Genomic DNA, 10,382 nt, shown 5'->3' with positions numbered 1-10,382 from the left:
AAAAAAAAGGCCTTATTCCTTATGCCTAACAGTCTGTTCTTTTCCATTTTACTTCAAGAAGATTAATCAATAGGCTTTGATCTTATGAGTTTTGAGAGGTCAGGAAAGTCAGCCTCTGAGAGTCCAAATATGTCCTAGGTTTTGCAGCCAACCCAACATTGATGCCCCCAGGAGCAGAGTGACATTCAGGGCACAGACCAGGACTCATCCAGCAGCTATGTCACATTTGGACATAAATTTGGTGGGATCAATGCTATATAGTAACTGAGCTAAATCTGAGCCCATGTTCTCCAAAGACTGAGGTTGTATAGAGGAAAATGTGCCCAAAAGCTGATAAGAAAAATGTTTTTTCCCATTGTTATCACAATAACACACTAGGTGGCACATTAGATAAGGTACCAGGCCTCGAGTCAGGAAGACTCATCTTCCCGAGTTCAAATCTGGCCTCAGATAAACTTATTAGCTCTGTGACCCTAGGCAAGTCACTTAACCCTGCTTGCCTCAACTTTCTCATCTGTAAAATGAGCTGGAGAAATAAATGGTAAACTACTCTTTGCCAGGAAAACCTCAAATGAGGTCATGAAAAGTAGGATGCAACTGAAACTACATCTTCAAATAAATATCCTTTTGCAAAAGCTTTTATAAAAAAATGTAACTTCCAAGTAGAAGATAAGGGAAACAAGGTTAAGCTCTAGTTTGTCTAAAAAGAGTAACGGAGGTTTAGAAAACTGAATATTCAATAAGAGTCAACAAAGTGAGGTGAGAGCCAAAGAAAACCTAAAACAATTTTGGGCTGAATTAAGAGAAACATAGCATGCAGGAATAAGGAAGTGATGGTCTTCTACTCTGTCCTGATGTAAACTGAGGCAAATGCTCTCTTACTGGAATTCAGATCTCTCTTTCCCTAAAGGGGAACAACTGAGAATGCAAGGGCCAGTTCTTGAGATTTAACTCCCCTTCTTCCTAAAAGGAAAGGAAACCAGAGAAAGACAATGGATAAAAAAATTAAGAAAGGTTTTATTAAGCAGGGAAGAAAATCACACATAATATTACTGCTATTTATATTATTCAACCACTAATATACAATCGTTTGGAATTTCCTGGTTTACTGTGTCCAAATACTAATTCAATTTTAGTTTGAATTTCAAATTTAGTTTGAATGTTTTGAAAATTCAATTCACTTTTTATTTTGCCTATAAATTGTAAGGGTTTTTTTGTTTTGTTTTTAATCTATGAGAAGGCAATTCATTATCATGGGTGTTAGGTGATGCTAATTAATGGGGACTGAATTAAAATTTAAGAGTTAGCTAATTTAAGAGTTGGTTTTAAGAGTTAGCAATTTTCCAATCATTCCTAGATATTAGGGGTGTGTGTGTGTGTGTGTGTGTGTGTGTGTGTGTGTGTGTGCGTGTGCGTGTGCGCGCATGCACACATAAATATAATCTGTGGAATGTTATGTCAATCACCCACTGAAGGGGTATGTCACACTCATGAGTGGCTAAACAAATTGCAGCATACCTATCTGTAACCTGTGCTGGTTTATTCATTCAGTGGATAACAAGGATCCTTAACATTTTTGTAACTGTCATAGTACTAGCAAACTTCTAGTCCTTATATAGTTATATACATGTATGTCACATGCACATCACCTAAACTGTCAAAACAAATGAAACTTCCTTTTGTAATTTCATTTTTGCAATGAAAATTACACCATCCATCTGCCATTGGAAGGAAAGAAATATTTTCATTTATTTGCTCAGGCCCCATCTCTACTAAGCAACCTGTTTAAAGTAACCCAATCTTTCTTCTTCTCTTTCTGTGTGTTGTTTCTGAAACCTTATCCATCCTCTTTTCTGCATCCTCTTTGGAAGAAAAATCAAAAACAAATCTTTAAAGGCCATCTCCAAAACCACAGAATGGTTGGTATTGAATGAAAATAAAGCTTGCGGTTTTCTCTCAGGGAACTTCCTGCCTCTCTTAAAATGCTCTGAATAATTAGCAGCAGCTTGAAACCCAAGTCTGTTGACATGGGTTACCCTCTGAACCTGGAACAGGGGAGGTCAGGTCTGAAGGTCTATGGTAAACTTCATTTGGAAGTAATCTGTCATTTTTCTCTATAGATATGATATGTTGTATATGTGAAACTAGGTTAGGTTAATTTCACTTTTTTGGTTTAATGCTGCTATATATTAAATGTCCTTTTTCTTTTAAATTTTTTGTTGTTATTGTTTAGTGGATTGTATAAAATACCTGCAAAAATGTGAAAAGTTAGATCTTTTGACTGATTTTAAAATGTATACTTTAAGGGCAATGAATATTCAAGTATTTGAAACTGACTGGAATCTAATAACTTAAACTATCATCTCTGTCATTTCATGAGAAGCCTCATTTAGGGGTAAATTTGCTTTTGGCAAGAGCCCCAGCTTCCTTCCTTCCAGCAAGCCAAGATGGCCACGAAAATTAACATTAACACTTGATCACATACACATTACTTTTTATTGTGACGTAAGACTGAAATTTTTTTTTAAGTCCATTAACATGGGTGTCAGGCCATGCTGACTAATAGGACTGGGCAGTAGAACTGAATTAAAATTTAAGAGTTAGTCTTTTGTTTAGCCCAAGAAAATGTCTAAAGTCGTGCCAAGTTAGTTACTCAAATGGTCAGAGGAATAATGATAGCTGGGACCTCATGTAGTAAAACATAATTTTCATCCACTCTCACAAATTCTTACTTAATGAAAAGTCCTTTGGGAGCATATTTGTCCATTGGAGCCAAAAGAAATAAACGCTATGAGCAGTTGAACACGATAACTGGGAAGAAGAATTCCACACCTAATATTCTAAATATTGTTGGCCATCAAGGTTTAGATTTCTCCATTAATATTAGGGATTCCCTGCCTCTACCTCTTTGAAACATATCACAAAGGTTAGCATGAAAGTGGTGTTGCTTCCCAAATATTTTCACACAGAGTATTGAAGACGTATAGTTCTTAGTGACATGAACCCAGTTGTCTTAAACTGTCATGTGAGTAGGTGAATAATAGTGTTAATTTTTGGTATTGCTCAAAAGAGGGCTTTTTTTTCCTGTTGACTAAAAAACAAAAACAACAAACAGGATGAAGCATCCAGAAGGATACTGGTTTAATTTGAAGTCTTGCTATATGATCTTGGTGGGAATTCTAACTATGTTAACCCAGTGGCTCAAACTATAAGGCAATATCTCAGCAGTTTCCATGAAATATCCTATTCTTTACCTATAGAAGTCCACCTGCACATTTTTCTTGATACTAACAGATATCTATAATCTGAATCAAAATGTCAAATATTGTATGTAGTCAGGTTATTTAATTATAGATCATAATAATATAAATATTAATCTAGAACAGTAAAATAATCTATTACTGGGACAGAAATTATCTAGTGAAATGATATATCTTGAAATATAACCTTCTGAATAATCCCAATTCCTATGGCTGTCCAACTAGTAGAGATGAGTACAACTCACATTTTAATTTTATGATGAAAATGAGGCTCAGAGAGATTAAGGACCACTTACTGATGGTCATGAAGCTATTTGGAAGAAACAGTAGAGCTGTCAGCACTCCAAGGGCTAGCAGCACTCCCAGAAAACATTGCAAGGGGAGCACAAGCAGTGCCAGACTATGGTCCAGACTCCAGGAGAGCAACAATATGATTAGACCATGCACCAGAATGAAGGAGCAAGTGCTAGGTTTGCTAGAACTATTTTGGTGATTCCTTGTGCTCCTTTTCTCTCTCCCTCATGGGAGAGATTGTATGACTGTTCTGTCATTTCTTAAGAGTTAATTTGTGTGGGGCAGCTAGGTGGCGCAGTGGATAAAGCACTGGCCCTGGATTCAGGAAGACCTGAGTTCAAATCCGACCTCAGACACTTAACACTTAATAGCTGTGTGACCCTGGGCAAGTCACTTAACCCTGCGTGCCTCACAAAAATAAAAATTAAAAAATAAAATTTTAAATTTTAAATTTAAAAAATAAAATTTTAAAAAAGAGTTAATTTGGGAGGCAGCTAGGTAGCACAGTGGTTAGAGCACCGGCCCTGGAGTCAGGAGGACCTGAGTTTAAATCCAGGCTCAGATACTTGACACTTACTAGCTGTGTGACCCTGGGCAAGTCACTTAACCCTCATTGCCTCTCCAAAAAAAAAAAAAGAGTTAATTTGCTTTGTGTTTCTTTTTGTCTCTTTAGGGATAATAAATGTGCTTAACCACCACATTACCAATCTATGTATTTGATTAATCTAAAGCAGCAGAGAAAAGGCAATGAAGGAAATGTCTAGGAAAGAAAGAGAAAGATTTCACAACTGTAATACATATTCACCAGGGCAATTTTTCCTGGGTAGGGGCTCAAGCTGACCAAATAACAATTATTGATTAGTTTTTTTGTGACTTGGAAGAAAAATACTGACCCAAATCTTTCTGAGTCATGAGTGAGCAGTTTTGGTTGGAGGTGGCTTTGATAAGATAGACCTTGTATAAGATATGACCCTTTGGCCATTTTCCCTTTCCATTGGCTTCCTATAGCCATTTTGAAAGGAAAGTATTTCCTTCAACGAGGCATAACTGAGGGAGTGGCTAGAGAGAAAGCCATGTCAGAGGATAAGATTTAAGAAGGCAATCCCCACAGATGAGTGGGGGCTAATGAAAGGGAGTTACTAGCCCTCATCACCAACATAACACAACACCATCACAACATTGATTCATATCCATTAAACAGAATTCATGTATGATCAATTTGTATTTTTGCATTAAAGTAGAAATTTTTCTTCATATCCAGTATATCTTGGACCCTCAAGGGCTATAACAGATTGGAAAGTATCTGTCTCTCCTACCTTTAAACATAATAAACCTCCCCAAAGCCTTCAACTGACCATTTGAAAACCCAACATGTTTATATGTTTTCTATGTACTATAAGTACACAAGGGAAGGTGGGCAGTGTAGTGGATAAAGTGCCAAGCCTAGAGTCAGAAAAACCCAAGTTCAAATCCAGCTTCAGACATTTTCTAACTATGTGATGCTGGGCAAGTCACAATCCTATTTACCTCAGTTTCCTTATCTATAAAATGATCTAGAGAATGAAATAGCAAAGCACTTTAGGATCTTTGCCAAGAAAACCCCAACTGGGGTAACAAAGAATCAGACACACTTGAAAATAGCTAAACAACCACCACCACAACTACCTTCAGGAAATGGCTTGAATTCAGAACCTCACTTGCTCTATATTGAAGCCCTTCTCTATACGCTAACTGAATTTTCTCTCTCCCTTTGCCTCTGGACCAAAATACAACCTCTGACTTCTAATCTAAATTGTAAACAGTGGATTTTCTTTTGACAACATATATAACTTTGATTTTAGCAAGTCCTTTGACAAAGTTTCTCATCCTATTCTTGTGGGTAAGTTGAAGAGACTTAGATGAGATTAAAGTGCAGTTGAATGTATTCAAAGGTAGTTTAATAGCAAGAGCTTAAAGAAGCAAAGTTTTGTTGTGGTTTTTAAAAACTATATGAAGAAAAAAGACGTAATAGAATTATTGCTTGGGTTAGATGCAACAATGATAACTGAAGGCAGAAAGAAGGCAGCTACATGGCACAGTGGATAGAGCACTGGGCCTGGAGTCAGGAAGATCCGAGTTCAAATTCAGTCTCAGACACTTACTAGATATACTACCCTGGGCAATTCACTTTGACTGATTACCTCAGTTTCTTCATCTATAAAATTGGGATAATAATAGCACCTCCCAGGGTTGTTGTGAGGGTCAAATGAGATAATAATTGTAAAGTGCCAAAAACAGTGCCTGGTATGTAGTAAGCACAATATAAATGTTAGTTATTATTGTTGTTGTTGTTACCATTATTCCCAATTCTTATTTTGCTTCTGATTTATCTTCCAAGAACAATAACTTGGACTAGAAAGGAAAAAAATGGTCAAAAAAGAAGTTATTTACCCAAAATAAGGAAGTAGATACTAAGGAAGTACTATAGCTGCTCTTAATGAATTTAAGTCACTTGGCCCAGAAGAACTATAGCCTTGGTTACGCAAACAAAATGAATGCAGTGTCCTGGGTGAAAAAATTTTTACAGCCAAATTTCTCAAATATCCAAGAAACAGAGGGAAATAATGTAAATGTCAGAACAAGAACCATTCTCCATTTAAAAAATGGTCAAAGGATGTGAACAGGCAGTTCTGAAAAGAAATAATAAAATTTCAATAACATTTGGGCAACTCCAAAACACAAGAGAACCCAAATATTGGGGCAATACAAAATTCCTCATAGACATCTCTGCCATTACTGGAAAATTCAGGGTGACATTCTGGGTTCAAACAACTTCTAGTTAGATTTAAACAGTATAATAATCAATAAGTTTTCTGAACAATATAATAAAGCATTTTCTACAATGTCAAGCAAAGTCCTGGTTAGGAAATCCAAGGAAAAATTAAAATGAGGTTTTTTCCTAGATGAGGTCAGAAGAGGGAAATGAAGGTCTATGAACAATGAAGATGGATTCTAGCCAGGAGTGGCCACACCCAGAACCTTCTGGGACAGTTATTGAACTGAGTCTAGCAACTGTGCATAGGACAAAAAGAGATCTTGAATCAAGTGGCCTGATGAAATACAGGAAGTAAGAACAAGTAAAACTAACAGCTCTATTGCTCATACCCCAGAATTAGTGTGGACTGAGGAAGGAAACTGTGCTACGGATGGTGGTCTGGGGGCAAGGAGTAGGCACTGGCTTTAGGCTATGTACTGAGTAAAGAACAGGAAAAGATATATGTAGCAGTTAGGTGGTTTTGATTCTCAGAGAGGAACAAGGTCTCAGTAGCCACCTACCCAGTCTGAATCCAGAAGCTGAACAATCAAGGTAAGGAATTTAGACCAATGGAGAGCCTGAAATTATGTCCTTGCGAACCCAGAGTCTTCCAGCTATCAAATAGTAGTTGGGTCTAGCAATATTCTATTGGAGCTCCAACCAGGGGCAAGTCCACAATTGTGTTTCACACACCCAAAACTAGGTCAGAAATGTGCAAAATTCAGACCAGGAAGGCAGTGATTAAGCTTTGCTCTGGATGTGTTGGAAGCTTATAGATCCCCAGATGGAACAGCATCTGAGAGCCTTGAAGAACACAGAACTCAACACCTGGAGAAAGCAGCAGCAGGACCTTAGAAGACATGAAATAAGACAAAGCATTACCCAGCTATTACATACAAAAATACACTAAGCCTGACCTTAGAACAAGATCAGGAAGTAAAGATGGAAAAATAAATAAACAACAAAAAAGCCTCTGCATGAAAAGCTATTATGGTGATGAGCATGGTTAAAACACGAAATTCAGAAGACTTCAAAATATCTATAAGCAATAACTCAATGTAAAAGATGACTTGGGGGGCAGCTAGGTGGTGGAGTGGATAGAGCACCAGCCCTGGAGTCAGGAGTACCTGAGTTCAAATCTGACCTCAGACACTTAACACTTACTAGCTGTGTGACCCTGGGCAAGTCAATTAACCCCAATTGCCTCACTAAAAAAAAAAAAAAAAAAAAAGACTTGGGCAAAAGTTCAACTAGAACTCCTGGAAAAGATGAAGCAAGAATTTTTTAAGAGTTTAAAATGACTTCGTAATTGAAATGAGAGCACCAGAAGTAAGAATTCCAAAGAGATAAAAGAGCACTTGACAAATATTACCTTATTTTATGCTCCCAACAGACCTGGAAGAAAGGTGTTATTATTATACTTATTTTAAAGATGAGGAAACTGAAGGAGACAGGTTAAGTGATTTGCCTAAGGTCATACAGTTAGTGTCTGAAGTCAGATTTTAACTCAGGTCTTCTTGATTTCAGGTACACTGTACCATCTAGCTGGAACATTTACGTGTAATGGCAAGATTAAGTCTATTTCCTATCCCCCATTTAAAGCATAGGTAGAGTAGAAAAGTAGATCATGAGAGTTGATTAGATTCATGAATTGGAAAGTTAAAGTATTTGAAATAATATCAACATGTATCTTAAAGTTCCTTACAATGAAGATAGAAGTTGGAATGAAAAGATTCAGAAAGGAGGGAGAACATCTTGGGGGTCAGTATGTAACAGCTACCAGAATTTGGACTGGGTGATAAATTTTGATTTCATGAACCTCAAAGAAGAGGTTCTTAAGTGATGGAGGTGGAAGATTCTGGAAGTGGCCATTTGGAGAAACAATTCTTCCAACTCAACATCAAGAAGGAGACAGGTCTCAGTGAATACCAGAAGATTGGAAGAGCAAAAGAGAAAATGATATAAGATGAGAGGAAGTTTGTTCATTATGGAGCAGACATTCCAGAGGGAAGAGGGAAGGGGAAGGTAGATCTGGAGTGAGATATTGTGGGGTAGCGTTGGGGTAAATAGGAACCAGGGAGTGGGCAGCTAGGTTTCAGAAGAGAAGCCTATTCTCTGGCATTCTGGCATTCACTATCATAGAGGTCAGAAGAGCAAGAGAGGGTGGGAGTATACTAATCATTGAGAAATTAATATGAATTGAGTAACAGTGAATTCCATTCATGAAGGCAGATGATTTAAGGTTCAAGGTTGACCCTGTAGTTTCTAGCACAGATTTCAACTTCTTGATCTGACAAGAAGCTATGCCCTAGGAAGTGTCTGAAAACCGCATTGTAACAAGCATGAGCAAAGCAAGAAGTGCTATATGCTCAAAAATCTGCTGCATCTCAGGGTCTGATTTGGGGCAAGCCTGGCAGTGTTTTTTTCCCTCCTCACTGAGTCTGGAAATGCAGAGCAATTAGACAGGAGATGGTATGTTCATCCCTCTCCCTTCCCCAAGTAGGGCTTCCTTGTGACCCCCAAGGGGTCCAGAAGCCTAGTAAGGAAATGAAGATATGCCCCAGACCACCTCATGTCTTAAGAAGAACTCCTCCTGGTAGATAAATTACATATTATATTCTTTCACTAAATAATCACTAAAATGATACCTTGTCTTTCCCTATGCTAAAGAGCAAGGAAGTGGGGGCAGCTAGGTGGCACAGTGGATAAAGCACCAGTCCTGGATTCAGGAGGACCCGAGTTCAAATCCGGCATCAGACACTTGACACTTATTAGCTGTGTGACCCTGGGCAAGTCACTTAACCCTCATTGCCTTGAAGGGAAAAAAAAGCTCCAATTCTATCAAGTAATACATTCTTTGGTAGGCTGGTTAAGATTTGTTGGTATCTTAGAACAGCTCTAGCCCAATTCAACTTTTATCTAGTTTATAGTCCCTTGCCTATTTCCTCAACTTCCTGGAAGCAGTGGGCCCTTTCCCTAGTTCCCTGATTCATGGACCCAAGAAGCCTCCAAAGTATGTGGCCATCCCCAAGTACAGGATGTTGGACAAGCTGACCAGTGTATCTGCTCCCAGACCATCCATATCCTCCCACAAATTGAGGTGGTACCTCCCACTCATCATTTTTCTCCACAATTGACAAGTACACCCTAATGGATGATAAGGTTAAGAAGATTTGAATGTAGCAGTTTATCAAAATCAATGGTAAGATCCACCCAAGACGTGACCTATCCTGATGGCTTTGTGGCTGTCATCAACAGTAAAAAGACCAGCAAGTATTTCTGTCTGACTTATGACACCAAGGCCTGCTTTGCTGTTCACTGTATTACAACTAAAGAGGCCATGATATACCACCTGCTATCCAAACCCACTCATCAAAGTGAATGACACCATTGAGATTGATCTGGAGAATGGCAAGATCATGACTTTCATCAAGTTTGATACTGGTAAATTGTGTAAGGTGATTGGTGGAGCCAACTTGGGTTAGAGTAGTGGGATCACCAACCTCATTTGATGTGATCCTCATCTAAGATGCCAATGGCAATAGTTTTGCCACCATGCTTTCTAAAATTTTTTTTGTTATTGGCAAAGGGAACAAGCTTTGGATTTCTTTGCCCCAAGGCAAGGGCAACCATCCCAAAGAATAAAGACAAGAGGTTGACAGCTAAATGTACCACAGTGGTGTGTTCCCAGACAGGAACCTGCTGTGTCTCAGGGTGTGATTTGGGGCAAACCTGGCAGTGTTTTTTCCCTCACTGAGTCTGGAAATGTAGAGCAACAAGACAGGAGGTGGTATGTTTACCCTTCTCACTGCTCCTAGTAGGGTGCAACTTTTATAGCCAAATAAGGATTTTACAATTTGTATCTGTTTTATAAAATATTTTTAGGAATCTGATAGAAATATTTACAAAATCAAACTCTGATCTCTCATGCAGGTTGTTTCACATTATGCTTGCAAGTTCAAAGGCAATGCAAGCAGCATGCAAATTTTCACAAGTTCTACTAGAAAGGCTTTGAGTTCAGTCTTGGTAATGTT

General features: G+C 38.2%; 1 pseudogene; it reads left to right on the top strand.

Moving 5' to 3' along the window:
• The first annotated feature begins 6,532 nt into the window (after positions 1-6,532).
• LOC122752963 lies at positions 6,533-9,833 on the top strand (annotated as a pseudogene).
• The last annotated feature ends 549 nt before the right edge of the window (positions 9,834-10,382 follow it).

Source organism: Dromiciops gliroides, chromosome 1, assembly GCF_019393635.1.
Source record: "Dromiciops gliroides isolate mDroGli1 chromosome 1, mDroGli1.pri, whole genome shotgun sequence".
NCBI lineage: Eukaryota > Metazoa > Chordata > Mammalia > Microbiotheria > Microbiotheriidae > Dromiciops > Dromiciops gliroides.
The sequence above is the reverse complement of the archived record's forward strand: the minus strand, read 5'-3'. Positions and strand labels throughout refer to the sequence as shown.